The 20,579-nt window shown below is 38.6% G+C and overlaps 1 protein-coding gene and 1 pseudogene across 2 annotated transcripts in view; both read right to left on the bottom strand.

Annotated features, from left to right (window-relative positions):
* Positions 1-20,551, bottom strand: part of CCDC91 (coiled-coil domain containing 91) — a 315,250-nt gene extending 294,699 nt beyond the window's left edge. For both annotated transcript variants that reach the window (XM_028113274.2, XM_088025993.1), the window contains exon 1: positions 20,347-20,551. The gene's annotated coding sequence lies outside the window, so the exon portion shown is untranslated. The remainder of the gene's footprint in view (positions 1-20,346) is intronic.
* On the bottom strand, positions 7,510-8,052 carry LOC114216645 (ATP synthase peripheral stalk subunit d, mitochondrial pseudogene; annotated as a pseudogene).
* Positions 20,552-20,579: the final 28 nt, after the last annotated feature.

The following is a 20,579-nucleotide window of genomic DNA, read 5'->3' as shown; positions in this document are numbered from 1 at the left end:
ATGAAAGTAACATTCTATTTACATCCCTCACAATGACTTTCTCTCTCAACATACACACACACTTGAAGTGATCAATAACCTTCAGTCTGGGTTTCACAGACGAAGAACAATTAGAACACCATCGGTCTAACCAATCTCCCATTATGTTAAGAACAGCTAAGAACAGATAACTACTTAAAAGAATGCTACAGTTCCTACATACAGAAACACATGCCTCAGCTTCTCGATATATATATAGTATGTATACACCAACACATATATATATGCAACCTATATATATATTATATATACACACACCAATATACCTACGTACATATATATATATATATATATATATGACATGTATATATATATACATAACCAATTAATGGTGTTTTATTCACTTTACTCAATTATTAGCTTTCCTCCTAAAGAGCTGACAAGCTTGAAAATTCATTACACATACTCTCCCAAAAAGATGGCATACCTTTCTTGATTAGAATAACTGTTCTGTGATATTTCTGAAGCACAATCTGTATTTTCTTTTAATTACTAAAACCATGTTAAAGTAATTGAATTGCAGGAAGAACCAAGATTTTCTCTGCTTAGAAAATCACTATATGTCTTCTAAGTCTGAGAACCAACAGAGAAAGGACTCTACTGAGAGCTGATTTAAAAAAAGAGAAAAAAAGGTTCTGAAATGATCTGCATGATTCCAGACCTCAGCATTGCTACACAATCACAATGGAAAGAATGTGTGGTAATTAACCAGCTTTAAATGCTGAAAGTATCCAATCATTCTTTTCCCCTCAAAATGTTTTATGAACAGGGAAATCCTATAGTCTTCATAATTACTCCTTTAACTTACTTTACTTTTAAAAAAGTGAAAACAAACAGTACTGAGTACCACTGCTCATGGGTTTCTCCTTTTTAATTTAAGCAGTATCTTATTTGGCATAGGATTCCATTTTACTATATTCACTAATCTGTCACCAGGAATATTTAATTAATGCCTAGCTTTCAACAAGGAGGACAGAGACATAATGACTATTTTCAATAATCTAAAATGAGGTTGTGGGGGAAAATAAAAGCTCAAAGAGAAGAGGGCAAGATGGTGGTGAAGTAGGAGAACCCGAGGCTCAACTCATCCAACAAACACAACCAGATAACTAGCAAATCATCCAAAATATCCCAGAAATCAACATGAAGACTGGCAGAACAAACAGGTAGAGAAGAGACCACATCAAAGAAAGTAGTAAGTGCAGAGAAGCAGGCTGGGAGGGAAACAGACCCCGGCTGCTGCAGTCAGAAGGGAGCCACAGTTGCGGAGAAGGGCAAGAGACAGACTAACACATAGGGGAGGGCACAGGGAAAACGAATCCCCATAGCTATTAGCTTGGAAAGTGAGAGGGGCTGAATTTCATGAGTTCTTGCAATCAGCGCAGCTTACAGCCTGGAGTTTCAAAAGTCAGTGTGTTTGGCTCAGGGAGAGCCCAGAGGACATTGGGATTGCTCTTGGAGAAAAGGCAGTCAAAGAGCCCACAGACATACAGCATGGAAACAGCGATCTAAAGAGCACCAAGGGCACACAGTAGGGAGGTTAGTTGCTCATCTCTGAGCATGTCCCAAAGAGGCAGCCTTCAGAGAGAGACGCCCAGAAACAAAGGAACTGGAAGGCACCATTTCCCTCCCCCACCCAATATAAACTCACAGACACCTGCAGGATCCAGCTCAGGCTTATACTCACTACCTAACACGCTTACACCAAGCTCCCTCAACCCCCTTGCTCCAGGGTGGAACCGCCGCTACCAGGCACCCTTGCCTCACTCCCAGCGCACCAGGAACCCTCCTTCAGACAACCGGCCCATACCCCTGCTCATACCTACCAGAGGTGGTGACAGGTCTCATTTCACAAGCAGACCAGAACACACCTACTTAAAAAAACATGCCATATTCAGCCCAGGGACAAAACACTGCCCACAAGAGGCAAAGAGAGCCTCTACAGACAACTGGCCTGAAGGACAAAGTGGTCAGGACACAACAGAAGGGTGCATGCAGCATACGTTGATGATACTCCCAGAGGCACCAGGCATGGGGAATAGGGGAAACTACACTGCAGGGCACTACAGGACCCCTTCTTCATAAAGCCATTACCCTTAACAACAAGCGACATGGCTAACAATCCTAACACAGAAACAGGTAGAGACTTAGACAAAATAAGAAGACAGAGGAATTTATCCCAAATGAAAGGACAGGACAAGGCCACCACCAGAGATCTAAGTGACACAAATGTAAGTAACATGCCTGATAGAGAATTTAAAGCAATGATCATAAGGATACTAACTAGACTTGAGAAAAGGCTAGAGAACATCAGTGAGACCATTAACACAGAGATAAGGAATAAAATAGCAGAGAGAAAGGGCTGAATAAACAAAACGAGAAAAACACTTGCCGGAAGGAAGAGATGGATGGAAGAAGCAGAGGAACGAATTGATGACTTAGAAGACAGAGTAATGGAAAGTAATCAAGCTGAATAAAAGAGAGAAGTAAGAATTATGCAAAATGAGAATAAACTTAGGGAACTCGGTGACTCGATCAAAAGTAATAGCATTCATATTACAGGAGTCCCAGAAGACAGAAAAGGGGGCAGAAAATTTATTTGAATAAATAACAGCTGAAAAATTCCCCAATCTGGGGAAGCAAACAGATATCCAGATCCAGGAGGCATAGAAAACTCCCAAAAAAACCAAAAAAGCAAATCCACATCAACACATATTGTAATTAAAATGCAAAAATATAGTAATAAAGAGAAAATATTAAAAGCAGCAAGGCAAAAGAAGACAGTTACATACAGGGGAAACCCCATAAGGTTATCAGCAAATTTTTCAGCAGAAATTTTCCAAGCCAGAAAGAAGTGGCAGGCTATATTTAAAGTACTCAAAGGGAAAAACCTGCAGCCAAGAAAACTTTATCCAGCAAGGCTATCATTCAGAACAGAAAGAGAGATAAAGAGTTTCCCAGACAAACATAAATGAAAAAGAGGTTCATGACCACAAAACCAGCCCTGCAAGAAATATTAAAGGGGACTCTGAGTTGAAAGGAAAGCTCAAAAATGACAGTGTAAAGGCAGGAAACACTAAATTTGTAAAAAGGAATACTTCTGTAAAAAATCAGTCAAGGAACTCATAAAATTAAAGGATATGAAATATGACAACATATTACCCAAAATGTGGGAAGGAGAACAGTAAAGAATGTGTTCAAACTTAACGAACTTAAAATAGACTGCTATATACCAAAGATGTTATATGCAAACCTAATGGTAATCACAAATCAAAAACCGTTAATAAGTATGCAAAGAATAAACAGAAAGAAATCCAAATATATCACTAAAGAAAACCAGCAAACTATGAAAGAGAGACAAGAAAGGATTGGAGAAAATCTTCAGAAACAACCAAAACACAAGTAAAATTGCTACAAATACCTATCTATCAATAATTAGTTTGAATGTAAATGGAGTACATGCTCCAACCAAAAGATACAGGGTGACAGAATGGATTTAAAAAAAAAAAAAAGGCCCATCTAGATGCTGCCTACAAGAGACTCATTTTAGACCTAAAGACGTGCAAATTGAAAGTGAGGGGATGGAGAAACATGTATCATGCAAATGCACATCAAAAAAAGCAAGAGTGGCAATACTTATATCAGACAAAACAGACATTAAAAGAACAATTATAACAAGAGACAAAGAAGAACACCATACAATAATAAAAGGGACAATCCAACAAGAAGATATAACAATTGTAAATATTTATGCACCCAATATGGGAGAACCTAAATACATAAAACAGTTAATAACAAACATAAAGGAATTAATTGATAATAATACAATAATAGTAGGGGACCTTAACATCCCACTTACATCAATGTACAGATCACCTAAACAGAAAATCAACAAGGAAAGAATGGCTTTGAATGACACCCTGGACCAGAAGCATTTAACAGATATATTCAGAACATTCCATCCAAAAACAGCAGAACACAGATTCTTTCCAAGTACACGTGGAACATTTTCCAGAACAGATCACATATTGGACCACAAAACAAGCCTCAACAATTTCAAAGAGATCAAGGTCATACCATGCATCTTTTCTGACCACAATATTATGAAACTAGAAGTCAACCACAAGAAAAAATCTGAAAAGACCACAAATACATGGAGGTTAAAGAACATGCTACTACATAATGAATGGGTCAACCAGGAAATAAAAGAATAAATAAAAAAGTAAATGGAAACAAATGAGAGTGAAAACACAACAGTCCAAAACGTTTGGGATGCAGCAAAAGCAGTTCTAAGAGGGCAGTTTATAGTAATACAGGCCTACCTCAAGATGCAAGAAAAATCCCAAATAAACAACCTAACCTTTCACCTAAAGGAGATAGAAAAAAACAACAAACAACCTCAAGCCAGAAGAGGAAAGGAAATAATAAAGTTTAGAGTAGATGGGCACCTGGGTGGCTCAGTTGGTTAAGCGACTGCCTTCGGCTCAGGTCATGATCCTGGAGTCCCGGGATCGAGTCCCACATCGGGCTCCCTGCTCAGCAGGGAGTCTGCTTCTCCCTCTGACCCTCTTCCCTCTCATGCTCTCTGTCTCTCGTTCTCTCTCTCTCAAATAAATAAATAAAAAATCTTTAAAATAAATAAATAAATAAATATAGAGTAGAAATAAATGATATAAAAACTAAAAAATAAATAGAACAGCTCAATGGAAGCAGGAGTGGTCTTTTTTAAAAAATCAATAAAATTGATAAACTTCTATCCAGACTTATCAAGAAAAAAAGAGAAAGGACCAAAAAATAAAAAATAAAAATAAATAAAATCACAAATGAGAGACGAGAGATAACAAGCAACCCCACAGAAATATAAACAATTTTAGAAAATAGTATGAAAAACTACGTATCAACATAAATTCCAAAAAAAAAAAAAAATACAACCTACCCAAACTGAAACAGGAAGAAACAGACAATTTGAACAGACTGATTATCAGCAAAGAAATTGAGTCAGTAATCAAAAAACTCTCAACAAACAAAAGTCAAGGTTCAGATGGTTTCATGGGTGAATTGGACCAAACACTTAAAGAAAACTTAATACCTATTCTCAAACTGTTTCAAAAAATGCAAGAGGAAGGACAACTTCCAAATTCATTCTATGAGGCTAGCATTACCCTGATACCAAAACCAGATAAAGACAACACAAAAAAAGAACTATAGGCCAATATTCCTGATGAATATAAATGCAAAAATCCTCAATAAAATACTAGCAAAACAAATCTGACAATACATTAAAAAAATCATTCCCCATGATCAAGCGGGATTTATTCCTGGGTTGCAAGGGTGGCTCAATATTTGCAAATCAATCAACATAATTAATACATCACATCAATAAGAGAAAGAATAAGAACCACATGATCCTTCCAATAGATGCAGAAAAAGCATTTGACAAAGTACAACATCCATTCATAATACAAACGCTCAACAAAGTAGGTTTAGAGGGAATATACCTCAACATAATAAAGGCCATATATGAAAAACCACAGCTAACATCATCCTTAATAAAGAAAAACTGAGAGCTTTTCCCCTAAGGTCAGGAACAAGACAAGGAGGTCTACTCTCATCACTTCTTTTCAACATAGTACTGGAGGTCCTGGCCACAGCAATCAGACAACAAAAAGAAATAAAAGGCATCAAAATCATTAAGAAAAATGTTAAACTTTCACTATCTGCAGATGACATATTATATACAGAAAACCTGGAAGAGTTCACCAAAAAACTGGTGAACTAGAGCTGATAAACAAATTCAGTAAAGTCTCAGGATTCAAAATCAATGTACAGAAATTTTTGCATTTCTATACCCAGAAATGAAGCAACAGAAAGAGATATTAAGAAAACAATCCCATTTACAACCGCACCAAAAATGAAAAAATATTGAGGAATAAACCTAACCAGAGTTAAAAGACCTGTACTTTAAAAACTATAAAACACTGATGAAAAGAAATGAAGATGACACCAAATAATGGAAAGACATTCCATCCTCGTGGATTGGAAGAACAAATATTGTTAAAATGTCTAAACTGATGTAGAGATGTTGGGGTTCAGAGCTGATGACCAAGAAAGAATTCTTGAGACATCTCTGGTGCAAAAAGGTGGTTTTATGAAAGCACAGGGACAGGACCCAAGGGCAGAAAAGTGTTGTCCCTGGACTGTGAGAAGCAACTGATTATACTTTGGAATTGGGGGAAGTAAATACAAAGTGAAGTTTACAAATAGATTTTCATCTGCTAAAGACTCATAGGATCCTGGAGGCCTACCTATTGTCAAGCAAAGGTTGTTTTTCCCACGAGCAAAGCATTAACATTAAGATTGGGAGTTCCTGGGGATATCTGGGTGGCTCAGGGGGTTAGCGTCTGCCTTCAGCTCAGGTCATGATCCCAGCGTCCTGGGATCGAGTCCCTCATTGGGCTCCCTGCTGAGCAGGGAGCCTGCTTCTCCCTCTGCCTGCCACTCCCCCTGCTTGTGCTCTCTCTCTCTCTCTCTCTCTCTCTCTCTCTCTCTCTCTGACATATAAATAAATAAAACCTTAAAAAAAAAAAAAAAAGATTGGGAGTTCCTGGAGGAAAGTGATACTCTGCCAGCCTCAAGTATCTGTCAATAGGCTGCAGGTTATAAGTAAATTTAATTTTATCTGCATTTCGGTTTTTGACCTTTGTTCTCTATATCATATACTACCTAAAGCAATCTACACATTTAATGCAGTCCCTATCAAAATACCAAAAGCATTTTTCACAGAACTACAACAAACAATCCTAAAATTTGTATGGAATCTCAAAACCCTAAATAGCCAAAGTGATCTTGACAAAGAAAAGCAAAGCTGGAGGTATCACAATTCCAGACTTCAAGTTATCTTACAAAGCTGTAGCGATCAAGACAGTATGGGACTGGCACAAAAACAGACACACAGATCAATGGAACAGAGCGGAAAACCCAGAAATGGATGCCCAATTATCTGATCAATTCATCTTCAACAAAGGAGGAAAGAATATCCAATGGGAAAATGACAGCCTCTTCAACAAATGGTTTTGGGAAAACTGGGCAGCTGCATGCAAAAGAATGAAACTGGACCACTTTATTACACCATACACACAAATAAATTCAAAATGGATTAAAGACCTAAAGGTGAGACAGGAAACAATAAAAACCCTTGGCCCAATTTGAAACATAAAATTAACCATCACAAGTCCATCCCTAGTCAACTTAGCACCTGTACACATCTCCTTAAACCACACTTAATCTCCAAATAAAGACAGTAACAAGGTCTTAATTATGACTAAGATGATACAACTATCCTGTGTACACCTGGAAACATACTAACCTCTTCCCCAGAAGAGGAAAAGTCCTTCAATTAGGTTTACTTTTTTTTTTTTTTACCATATCATTATTTTTAATGTCCAGCATTTACAATACGAGGGCCAGAGCTTTCTCCCCAACTCAAGTTTATAAATTCTCAATTGGCTTGTGAAGCCAATAGGGATACTTCTTCTTGTCTAATCTGGTTTCTGGGAAGACTTCATTCAGGTCCTCAATGGTCATCTGATCAAATGGAATTATGTTCCTCATCTTCTCCAGCTCTTTTTCATATTCCTCAATCCTGGCCTTTGAGAGAGACAAAAACTTGGCACAACTTTTCACATCTTCTTTTTCTTCAGCATCCACCTGAACAGTATATTTATCCTCTGGCACAGGAACCTCCAGGGCATTAAACTTCTTCTCAAAGTCATCTACCAAACCAGCCTTTGCCACATTGGCCTTGTAGTAAGCCCAGCTGATAGCAGGTGGTTTCTCAGGGAGAGTAGCCAATCTGGAGGTAAGTGTCTCATTCCAGGATTTCAGGGAGTTAGCAATGGCCTTCTGGTTTCGGGGTATGATCTCCCCAAAAGCTACCCAGTCAATGGTTTTTAGAGCAGCAGGTTTTCGCGCAGCCATCTTGAGATCCTTCACCAACCCCAGCGGCCTAGAGTCCACAGCAGCAAGGAACAGAACTCAGGTTTACTCTTCTTGATATCTCAAATTTTATATACTATGATGGAAAAGTAACACTACTTAAAATACTATGTACACACTCAATGCATCTTATGCTACATGATAAGGAAATGAGAGGGGAAAAAAACAAAGATATTTTACATACGTAGCCATACATATGTGTGCCTACATACAAACATATTCATAACAATTGAAAGGAAATACTCATGACTATTATAGACTTTGTTTCTGTAACTGGTCACTTGGTTAGAGCTGGTATTTAGAACTACCTTCTTCCACTACCCATTCTGAATTTCTTTTGTCTTCAGCAAGCAATTCAGCTGGTCATGACTCTCTGATGGGCTGACTCAAACCTTCATTCCTGAGGGTCTAGGCCATCAGCAGTCCTCCCTGAACTGGGTTACTTTAGTTTTCCATTGACCTTAATCAGAGGGCAGGATAATACTAAGATGCCCTAAGGGATCTCCTGTATTTCAGACATACCCTTCCTTACCTCCATTGTGAAGAAGCAGTCCAATTTCTCCCTTGGTAGTCAGGATCAGTCATCCCGGCCAGTAGTGGCTTTGCCTGTTGATTCAGTGGCATGAGGAGTCCAAACCGGCAGTGCAGCCGTCTGAACTTCCAATTCAATGGAATTGTTGTGTCTCCTGGTAAAAGCGTTCCTCCATTTGGAACTAAAACGTCTAGGCCAGCAGAGCATAAAGTCATGGAAACAGGCACTAAAAATTTTGCTCATGGGTCAGTAGGGGTCATAGTGAATGGAGTCACTTCCATTCCCACCCCTTGATTCCTGAACCTATTATGAATCCTGGCTATGGGAGAAACTGGATACTAATTCTGAGCATACACAACCTTCTTAAGAACCTTGCCCCAGTGCTGCAAGAAACTGACACACCTAGCTGGCACTGTAACTTAAGTCTTCAAAAGACTATTCCAACATTCTATCAAGCCAGTTGCTTCAGGATGGTAGGAAACATAAGACTAATGAATTCCACAAGCTGTAATTCTTTTGCTCTGAAATAAGTTTCTTGATCAGAAGCAAGGCTGTAAGGAATACCGTAATGGTGGATAAGGCATTCTGTAAGCCCACAGATTGATAGTTTTGGCAGAAGCACTGCATGTAGGGAAGGCAACTCCATATCTAGAGTAAGTGTCTATTCCAGTAACAACAAATCACTGCCACTTCCATGATGGTGGCCCTCCAATATAATCCACCTGCCTCTAGTTAGCTAGCTAATCACCCCAGGGAATGGTGTCATATAAGGAATTCAGTGTTACTCTCTGCTGATGACAGACTGGGCACTCAGCATTGGCTGTAACCAACCACACAGGTCTGGATGAGTGAAAGTCTATATTGCTGAGCCCAAGTGTAAACTCCATCCCTGCCCGCACGGCCATTTCTATGCATGAGCTCACTGGACAGTAACAGGGATGGCTGGGAAAAGGGCTGACTGGTATCCACAAAATAGGTCATCTTACTCCCTTGATTATTAAAATCCTCTTCTGCCGAGGTCATTCTTTGGTAAGCATTTACATGGAACACAAACATCTTCACATTTTTTGTCCAGAGAGGTCTATCTACATACCTCTTCCCCATGTTCCCTTGTCACCAGTTTTTCAATCATGTTCCTCCCAAGTCCCTGACCATCCAGCCAAATCACTGGTCATAACCCATGAAACAATACAATCATCCATCTGGCCACTTCTCCTTCCAAGCAAAGTGAACAACCAGGTGCACTGCCTAAAGTTCTCCCCACTGAAAGGATTGGCCTTCACCACTGTCCTTCAGAGATACCCCAAAGAGGAGCCACAGGGCTGCAGCTGCCCACTTTCAGGTGGTACCTGAATATCATGAAGAACCATCTGTAAACCACATCTGAGTCTTTTATTCCCGTCAATTAACCTTAGGGAACTTCCCGTGAAGCCATAGGTGCAGTCTCAGAAAAAGGAAGATGCTAGCAGAGTAGGGACTATAGCATCTGAGCACCTTCTTCTTGTAATGCATTGTGTCTTCAGGGCCTGCTCAGGCCTGATTAGATACATAGTGCTTCCGTTTGACAATGGAGTACTGCTGTGCATGCCCAACTTTATGGCCCCATGGGTCAGATAACCACCCACTTAGTACTGGGCAGCTCAGGTCACATAGTAACTTGTTGGCTCACAGTTAAGCAGAATCTAAGACCCAGCAGCAAACCAACAGCTATTTCCTTATAAAGGCATAGTTATCAGCAGAGAAGGGCAGGCTTTGGTCTAAATCCTAAGGATCTGCACTATGATTTACCTATCGGGGCCTGCCAAAGGCTCTAAACAGCATCCCTGTCTACCACTGACACTTAAACACCATTGGATCTGCTAGATCATATGACCCTAGCAACAGAGCAGCTTGCACAGAAACCTGAACCTATTGCAGATTAAATGTTCCAGGTCCCACTGAAAACTCATTTTTTGAGTCACTCAGTAAATGGGCCAGAGTAACATACCCAAATGAGGCATGCATTTAAGGGTTCAATATCTCCAGCTTCATCAGGGTCTTCCCACATGCCCCTAATATCAAATTTCAGAAACCCATTCCTTCCCAATTTATGTCCTCACTACAATGTATTAGTTTATATTACTCTCATCTACTCGACTGTGAGATTCTTGAAGACCAAATAACATTTATTTCTGTAACCTCCAGTGGCTAGTACAGGTACCTAAAATATAGTCAGGGCTCAATAAAGATTTCTACTGAACTGAATTTTGCTTCTCAACACATCTCCCTTGTCCATTATTTTAACTTTTATAAATTCAGTTTTGACAGTGGTTAAATCCATGTTTATGCATTTATCAAAAGTCTTAATCTGCTAATTGTGCCCTTTAACAGAAATAGACATGTTTACCAAGGGAAATACATAAAGGACTCTTTTGCTCATTTTTTTCCAAGATGATATAAAGCTTGTTCTAACTGCTACTTTTAATTTCTTCTTGAAATGAATGTACCACTATCATCACCAAGATCATTTTTTTCATCTGATCCTGACTTTAGTATCAATCACCTGTAATTTTTTCACTTCCAATGCTTAGTAATTGAGAAAAAAATTATCTATGAAAGACTGGTAATGCACAGAGATTCTAATTCTTCCAGAAAAACACAATATATGTGTTAATGAAAAAAATAATCCTCATGTCTGAAGCACACTTAAATTGAGTATATCCCTAACAAACCTGAATCCTTATGAGCACTATTTGAAGGACTTTCCCTCTTCACCATTTTAGCTAAAAATCCAAGGCTTTCTCATAGGGCAATCTAAGCACTACCAACATTTTTTATATGCCATATTGTCAGAATCCTACAGATGTCAACTGATGCTATTTCTCTATGAGTAAATATATAATCAAGTCCAAAAAAGGCTAGCTATTGGGTGATGGCACTGACATTAGTGAGTTTTATTTACTAAGTTCATTTAACTACACATAAGTATTTCTTTAATTCTATATAGATGTCTTTGGTTGGTGTTTTTATATTTTGTATTAACTAGACACCACAGAGGAATTAGCTATACTTCTAGAAACCCACTCTATCACCTTCAACAACTTTATGGTGAGCCTTTGGCAGCAATATACACTACCCAAACATGGCATATCTGTCTGGTGATAAGCAAATAAATACCTGGCCCAAAACTACACGATTCAAATATAGTAAGAAGAATAAAAGAAAATAGAGAGATGCATCTTGGAAATACCTAACCTGATACCCCCTTGTGAAAAAATGAGTAATACATACATACATACCCAGGGGCACCTGGGTAGTGTAGTTGGTTAAGTGTCTGACTCTTGGTTTTGGCTCAGGTCATGATCTCAGGGTCATAAGAGTAAGCCCCACGTTGGGCTCTGGACTCAGTGCAGTCTGCTTAAAGATCCTCTCTCCCTCTTCCTCTGCCCCTCCCCTCCATGCTCGCTCACTCTCTCTCAAATAAAGAAATAAATCTGTAATTCAAAGATCTCATTTTCATTCACCCAATTATTTAATTAAAACCAACTACAATGCTACTGAAGAATATAATGATCAATAAAGCCACTGTCTTAGATTAAGAAAGAAAATATCAATAGATAATGTAAACTACAATAAAAGTTTAAAAGTGTTGAGATCTCATGCCCATCCCCATGCTTTCATCTCCTCAGATGCCTTGGATCCTTCTTCAGAATGTTTTATCTATCAGCTCCCCTTATTCATCATTCATTTTCCCTTCTGTTCATTAACTCAATAAATATTAACTAGCACCTTTGATGTTCAAGACCCCTGCTAGGTGCTAAAGATATAATGGTAAGCAAAATTGGTCCTTTCCTCATTGTACTTACAGTCTGGCAAAGAGAAGAGAAATAAGCTGTAAAAACACATGCAACCACATAGGTGTTGCAAAGACTGAGGGGAAAAAGGAATCTGAACTTCTCTGGAAGGTCAGGTAAGGTTTCCTAATAAAGAGAAGCCTTGAGTACTTGCCTCTGAAGCCAGAATGAGTAGGAGGCACTTCCAATTAAATATGGAACACTGAACATCCATGTTTACTACCATTCTCTTCTAAAATGCCACTAAAATGACAGATGCATGAATAGGCAATTCACAGAATTACCCACGTGACCAATAAATATGTGGAAAAATAGTCAATCTCACTAATAATCAGGGACAGAAATATGTTAGTGACAATGAGATTTATACCCATCAGATTAGCAAAAACTACAAAAGTAATTATACCAACTATTGGCAAGGACGAAGAACCACTCTCAGATATTAATAGTGAGAGCAAAATGGGAACAATGGCTTTAGAGAATAATTTAGTAATATCTAACTTGAAGATGTTCTTACCATAAGAACCAGCAAATTCTATGGCAGACCCTAGAAAAATTCCTTCATGTGCATCAGAGAAGATGAAGAAAATTCATTGCCATGTTGAAGTCCATTTAGAGAGAGGAAATTAATAATTAGTAAAAAGCCATTCAAATGATAAAGCGGTGTAAATGAAAAAACTAGTGTCATATGTATTGGCATGGATAAATTTCATAGATGTTTTACTGAGTAAATAAAGGAGATAGCAGCAAAATACATAAAATATTTAACAAAAATATTTAATAAAAAAATTTCATAGACCCACTACCTCACACAATAAACAAAAGTTAACTCAAAATGGATCAATGACGTAAATACAACAACTAAAACTATAAAATTCTTAGAAGAAAACATAGGGGCAAATCTTCATGACCTTCATTTGGCAATGGATTCTTAGATATGACACCAAAAGCACAGGCAACAAAAGAAAAACTCACTAAACTGAATTTAATCAAAATTTAAAACTTCTGTGTATCAAAGGGCATTATCCAGAAACGGAAAACAGGGACTCCTGGGTGGCTCAGTTGGTTAAGCATCTGCCTTCGGCTTAGGTCATGATCTCAAGGTCCTGGGATAGAGCCCAGCATCGAGCTCCCTGCTCAGCGGGGAGACTGCTTCTCCCTCTCCCTCTCTCTGCCCCTTCCCTTGCCTGTTCTCTCTCAAAGAAATAAATAAAAATCTTTTTAAAAAAATCTACAGAATGGGAGAAAACATTAGCAAATCATATATCTAATAAGAGACTAGTATCCAGAATATATAAAGAACTCTTAAAATTCAACAACAAAAAGACAAGCAACCCAATTTTAAAATCAGTAAAAGAACTGAATAAACACCTCTTCAAGAAAGATATAAAAATAACCAAAAACACTTAAAACATTGCTTAATATCATCATTAGGGAAATACAAATCAAAACCACAATGAGGTAGCAGTTCACATCCACCAGAATGGCTATAACCAAAAAAAAAAAAAAAAAAAAGGAAAATACTAAGTGCTGATAAAGATATGGAAAAACTGGAACCCTCATACATTGCTGGTAGGAATATAATATATACAACCACTTAGGAAAATAGCTTAGCAATTTCTCAAAATGGTAAACACAGAATTACCACATTAACCAGAAATTCTACTCCTACATATATGCCCAAGAAAATTGAATACAAGTACACAAACAAATACTGGTACACAAACGTTCATAGCAGCACTATTCACAATAGTGAATTAGCACTGAACGCCACTAGTTATACACTTTAAAATGATTAATTCTACGTTATGTGAGTTTCACCTCAATAAAAAAATAATCAAAAAGAAGAGTTTAAAAAAATGTTTGAAAGTGTCCAGTGCAGTACCCGCTACATTACAGATACTTAAAAACAGTGGCTATTATTGCCTCTATTATATATTGCTCTATATATCACAATATATCATTGCAGTAATTGGTCCATAAACACAGGTAGTCACTATATTTGTGATATTGACATAACTGCCTCAATTCCAGGATCTTAACCTCCAAAATTTACTTTCTTACTACAACTTTGTATCCTTCTATTAATAGTAGGCTATCATTCCCACTGAACCTGCCATTCACATCTATTGAAACTGCTAGTATCCCAACCCCTCTTTCTCAGTCTATCAATAACTCCTCCTTTGTAACTCCCAACTTAGTTACTATTGGTAAAGCTTTTGTCTTGATGTCTTCCTTGATCGCTCTTTGTCCTTCTAAATGCCTGTTTCTTTTCCGTATGTCTAACGTGGTGTGTTATACACCAGTAAATACACTCAATAGGTGATAGACAAACCAACCCACAGGCCAATTTTTGGGCTCCCTCAATTGAGACTAACCAATCTGAGGAACAGAAAGAAAACAGAATGAAGAAAAATGAACAGATCCTGAGACCTGTGGGAAACCATCACGCGTGCCAACATATGCACTACGGCAGTCCCAGAAGAGGGAAAGGGGCAGAAAGAATATCTGAAGAAATAATGGCCAAAAACTTCCCAAAGTTTACTTCCCAAAGTGTACTTCCCAAAATACACACACACACACACACACACACACACCACCACCACCACCACCACCAGATGGATTCTGAAACGTTTTATAAAGTGGGAAAAAAGTATATGCTGATTAAAGAATCAGATCCCAGGCTTACGATTGCCAATCCACCACTTGAACAACCTGCTGAATTATCCTGATCAGATGAAAGTAACTATGATGAGAATATCCATGGCCCTTCTATGTGGGAGAAAAAAATCTCCAAAAATTTCATGTATATGTTGTCTCACTTGTTCATAAGATTTTTTACTCTGAAGTAGAACTTTTGATTTTGTAGGAATCACATGATAAAACATTTTGCAATCTGATTAGATTCTAAGTGGTCAGAGGACTTCTCATCAGTCATATGGAAATCACTTTTTATGTTCATGACTGTGACACTGAGAATAACCTGCGGCACTCCTTTCTTCTCCTGTTGGTAACAGGAGAAGCAAGATCATTAAGACCTAACTTTGGAACTACAGAAAATAAACTCAAAGCATCAATGAAGATAAAGTCTCCTACAAAAGATTCTTGCAACAAAAAGTACCACACAAGTACCCTTAACCAATATGACTGGAGGAAAAAAAATCAAATAAACTAAATAAGCAAGAGACATTTTACAACACCAGTCACTTTAAGCAGAAGCTAGTCCTAAAAAGAAATTAATAAAAAGTACATCTTCTGCATAACAGACAAAAGAAACCTAAAATACCTAAATGCCTCATGAAAACCATCAGCAGTTAATAAACACGTTTTTCCCATTGTGCAGAAAATAAAATAAATATTCATTTCAATTTGTCTTGTGATTCATGGCAAGTAGCCCATTTAATGCCATTCAGGTATTATAGGCTTATTTTCAATTTTTCATACTTAATTTGGGCAAACTGTGAATAAAGGTTATCTTTATCAAATTCATAATTAAAATAATGATACTCTTACTTTTATTAACCATCTTGTATTGATGTCATTTTTTAGTATTATTCATCAAGCCCCTGTCTATCAGTGAAACACATGAAGAGATTAATGGATCTTGCATAATACTGCAACACTGTCTACTACAACTGCAGAAGTTCTGAATTCTCATAATACAGAAGTCAAGCATCTTGAAATGATCATGCAGACCCTCTTACCACAGGATGGACACAACATAAAAGGTGATTTGGCTGGTCTCTCCATTATCTAGGCCTACTTTTGGTAGATGCACATGGTAAATGATAACAAGGCTGGCAAAGGGAAAAGAATGTCATCTCTGAATACCAGGAAAAAGTGATTTCACACTTCACAAAATAGTGGTTCCTTCATTCATATACTTAGTGTATATGACTCTATGTTTGGACTGCATTATGTAAATACCAAAATGTACATATCCTTCTAAGGAAAACAGCTTTACGAGAATTATTACACGCTGCATTTTAAAGTGAGTAGCATCATCTCTATTCTTCATCTATTAAACCTGTAATTTTAAAAAATGCTTTCCCTTTCAAAATTTTAAAAATTGTTATATCCCTTGCTAGTAACATTAAATGTATCCCTAATTCTTTTTTTTTAAACATTTATTTATTTGAGAGACAGAGAGAGAGCACGAGCAGAGAAGAGAGGCAGAGGGAGAGGGAGAAGCAGACTCCCCACTGAGCAGGGAGTCTGACGTGGGCCCTGATCCCAGAACCCTGGGATCATGACGTGAGCTGAAGGCAGACGCTTAACCGACTGAGCCACCCAGATACCCTTAATGTATCCCTAATTCTTTAATAGGATTCTATGGCATATAGCTAACAAAAGTCTTCTGTCCACTTTTTGAGGATCTGACAGAGAAGGAAAGGAGGTACAGGTAAAGAAATGTCTAAATTTAAAATTTAAAAACATAAAAAGACATAAATTTGGGTAAACATTTTAGAAGTGACTGATACTGTCTCATGTTGTTATTAATTTAATGAGTTTATTTTAAGCATCAAAATTAAGAAAGATTCAGAATAAACACAATATATACAAAAAGCTTACAAGAACTTAGTGTTGGTAGTCTATGAATAAAACAAGATTCAGGAAGACCTGTGATCAAACCCCAGCTCTACCACTTACTAATAATGCAAACTTGGGTAAGTTTGCTCACTTGTCTGAGACTCAATTTCCCTGGCTATTAAGTGGGAAAAATACTACCTACCTCAAAAAGTACTGGTTGGAATTCAATAAAACAACATAGAATCTCTACATGATGCTAGACTCAAAGACTACTATAATTTTTATCAAAAGTAGAATGTGAATAGTATTTCACATGACACAAAATGCATCAGGAATTCTATCTAGATCACTGGCAACAAAATAACAATATTGGTGGAAAAATCATTTAATTATTTTAGACTCTAAACCTATAAAAGAAATGGTTTGAACTAGACATGACTTTCTAAAATTCTAGAATTCTACCTTAAAGTGATGCCCAGAAATTTTGCTCCAAAATTTACTACAATAAATAACCCAGAGGAAAAATTCTAAGAACATCAAATGAAACAGGCAGTGTATATTAAGAATCTGAAAAAATTTCATGCACTTTGAGTAATAACCACATTTTTAAAAATCAATTAAAAGAATCTTACCAGAGTTATGTACAAAAAAGATGTTTAATGTTAATTCTAATTGGGAAAACAACTATCTTAACTATAAATCAAGAACTTACAAATCAAGTTCTCAAAAAATTCATGACATAGTAAGCCCTTACAATGCTGAGTGAAAAGGGAAAAATATAAAACAATATTTACAGTTCTATTTTTTTAAATGTTTGAAAATAAAAAGAAAAACCAGCAAAATATTAGCAGAGGTTATCTCATATTAACAGAAATGGGTTAGCTTTTTTCCAATGGATTATTTCCCAATTTTCTTCCACACAACTATGATTTCCACAATGAAAAAAAAACACAATAGTCATTCATATTAAAAAAAAAAAAAACCTCTCAGCAAACTAGAAGCTAAGAAAACTTCCCCAAGCTGATGAAAACTGTTTACAAAAAACCTACAGCTAATTATTTAATGGTAAAAGACTGCATGCCTTACCCACCAAGATAAAAAACAAGGCAAGGAGGCCTGCTCTTACATGTCCTATTCAACAGCATACTGGAGGTCCTAGCCAGTGCAGTCAGACAAGAAAATTAAATACAGCTGACCCTTGAAGAACTCAAGGGTTAGGGGTGCCAACCCCCTCATGTCAAAAATCTGCATATAACTTCTGATCGAATGATAATTTTAATTATAAATTATATAGTTCAATAAACCTAAATTTTAAAGGACATAGGACATGCCCTTTTGAAAAATAAACGTCAGATTAAATGAGCTATACCCATCTCACTGGGTTTGGGGATAGGGGAGACTGAGAAAACCAAAATAACCTTAGAAATACTGCAAATCAAAAAAAAAAAAAACTTATCCTCAAGATTTATCTGTAAGAAGAAATAGACACTGATATAAAGAATTAATCTAAAGAGAGTTGCCTTTTTCATTAAGTTCCGGTTGTTTGGACAGAAAGTAACAAAATCTGATGAGCTTACAAGAAAGACCAAAAGTCACAAGGAACAGGCTGATAAAGGAGCACTGTGGTTATGAGCCAGAATTTGGAAACAAGTTACCTAAGGCTCCCCTTCCAATTTACTAATGTCAATACTCTCATCCAGTCCAATGCACTGCCACCCCAAATTCTATTAAAAGAAATATAATAAACCTTCAAATAGCTTTCTTTATTTATACCAATCCTACATACTTTAAAAATCATTCATCTACAGCTAGGGGTACAAGATAAAAATGCCTCTTACTAGGCAAATTCCTATTTATCCACTTAACCTCCAGATCAGCTAATTCCTTTTCTTTTTACTGTCACCAAAAAAAAATATTAAATAAGTGCTGTCCCTCTATGATGTCTCTGCAGTTTCTTTCTGACTGGTATTAAGTATTAAGATGATTACAAAAAGCTCTAAGAAGTTTTGAGCTTATGACTCCAATGAGAAGATACATTTTTCCATGTCATAAAAGGGGTAAATTGTAACTTCCATCACTGTTTATGTTTATTCCATTTGGCTTATACTGTTGCTAGGATACCAATTCATAGTAAGATTTCCAAGCCCACAGAACAACTTTCCTAGCCAGTCAACTTTGTAACCAGGGCGATTGTGGACTACACAATTTTCTGGCTCGCCAGCACCACACAGGTGCACTCTCCCTGACATCCCCCGTGCTCCATTTACCTAACAGGTACAGTAAGCATTGCCAATTCCTTCACTGCAACAGAAATTGTAGCACAGGGCAAACAGGATGATTAGAAGCGTAGGGCTCTCTGATGTCAGAGAACAAAGTGAATCTACTGTCACTCCCTGTTCTCCCACCCAGCTAAATATTCTGGGTATTTTGCCTTTAAACCGTAGGGTGAAATGTTAGACCACTCCAATCACTCCACCAACGAACATGCAAACACTACTCCCAAAAGCCATCACCCAACTACCGCCCGGATAAATATTCAGAGAGGAAGGTGGCATCAGTATCTGTACAGTTCGGAAAGGAAGGGAAGGAAAGGAGTCGGAATTCTTAAGGGGCCGCTGAGTCACCTACAGCTGTGGCCAGGACTTCACCCTCCAGGAAATCAGCCTCTGCCCCAACTCCCACCACGGAAGCGAGTGAGAGAGACAGCAGCAACATCACCCTACCAAAAAAACATCCAGCACCGCTTTTAATAGTGTTACCACTCCTTAAAGTGAAGCCAGAAATAGGTTTCATGTCCAAAGCTTTCCACCACAGTACACACCATTGGCAGATGAAGAAACATCTTTATTGTGGGGAAAGGGGGCGCACTTAGAGGGATGAACGATGCCTCACCACTTGGAAAGTTACTGGGTCCGGCCTTAAGCCCAAAATGCCACTTGCATTGCAACATGTGGCCCAGGGTTACAAAAGAAATGTGGCTGACGGACGTTGCAGACGGACGTTACGCCGGTGTACAAAGCAAAGCAGAGGGGGAAACATAAATCAGGCGCCATCGGTGAAAACCCGGCAAGGATCTAAGTCTCCGTTCGGTGGGAGGTTCGGTGACACAATAATCACGTGTACTGTCCGTAGACGTTCGGAAATATTCGATTCTGGAACGTGCAGGGGCCGAAACCAGCCGGCAGAGCAAGTACCGGTCGACACCAGCGGCCGGGTTAGCGCGGTTCCGTTCCAGCCCGAGGCGGGTCACGCCTCCGACTCCCGGTCCCGGCGACCTCCGGGGGCGAAGCCGGAGCCGGCGCGAGGCGGAAGCCTGGCCGCGCTCCCCGCCCGCGCCCAGGCCGCCTCCGGGTGCACCGCCGGCCTCGCGCGGCCCCGGCCCCCAGACCCAGGCCCGGAAGGCGAGCATCGATTTACCTGCTCCCCGCTCTGGCTGCCGCCGCCGCCGCCGCCACGCCGCTCACCCACACTGCCAGGTGAGCCACCCAGCACACGGCCCCTCACGCGCACACCCGGGGCACGACCCCAAACCCGTTGGGGGGGGGGCACCGCGACCCCAGCCACACAAGTTGGGATAGCCCACGCACCACCCGGCTTCGAACACCTCTGCCCCCGGAAGTTGATTTCCTCCAAAGCCCGCCCAAAGCTGC

This window comes from Eumetopias jubatus, unplaced genomic scaffold (genome assembly GCF_037043125.1).
Source record: "Eumetopias jubatus isolate StellerSeaLion01/CBP00866 unplaced genomic scaffold, mEumJub1_p1.0 scaffold_8, whole genome shotgun sequence".
Classification (NCBI taxonomy): Eukaryota; Metazoa; Chordata; class Mammalia; order Carnivora; family Otariidae; genus Eumetopias; species Eumetopias jubatus.
Note: the sequence above shows the minus strand (reverse complement) of the source record. Positions and strands in the feature narration are given on the sequence as shown.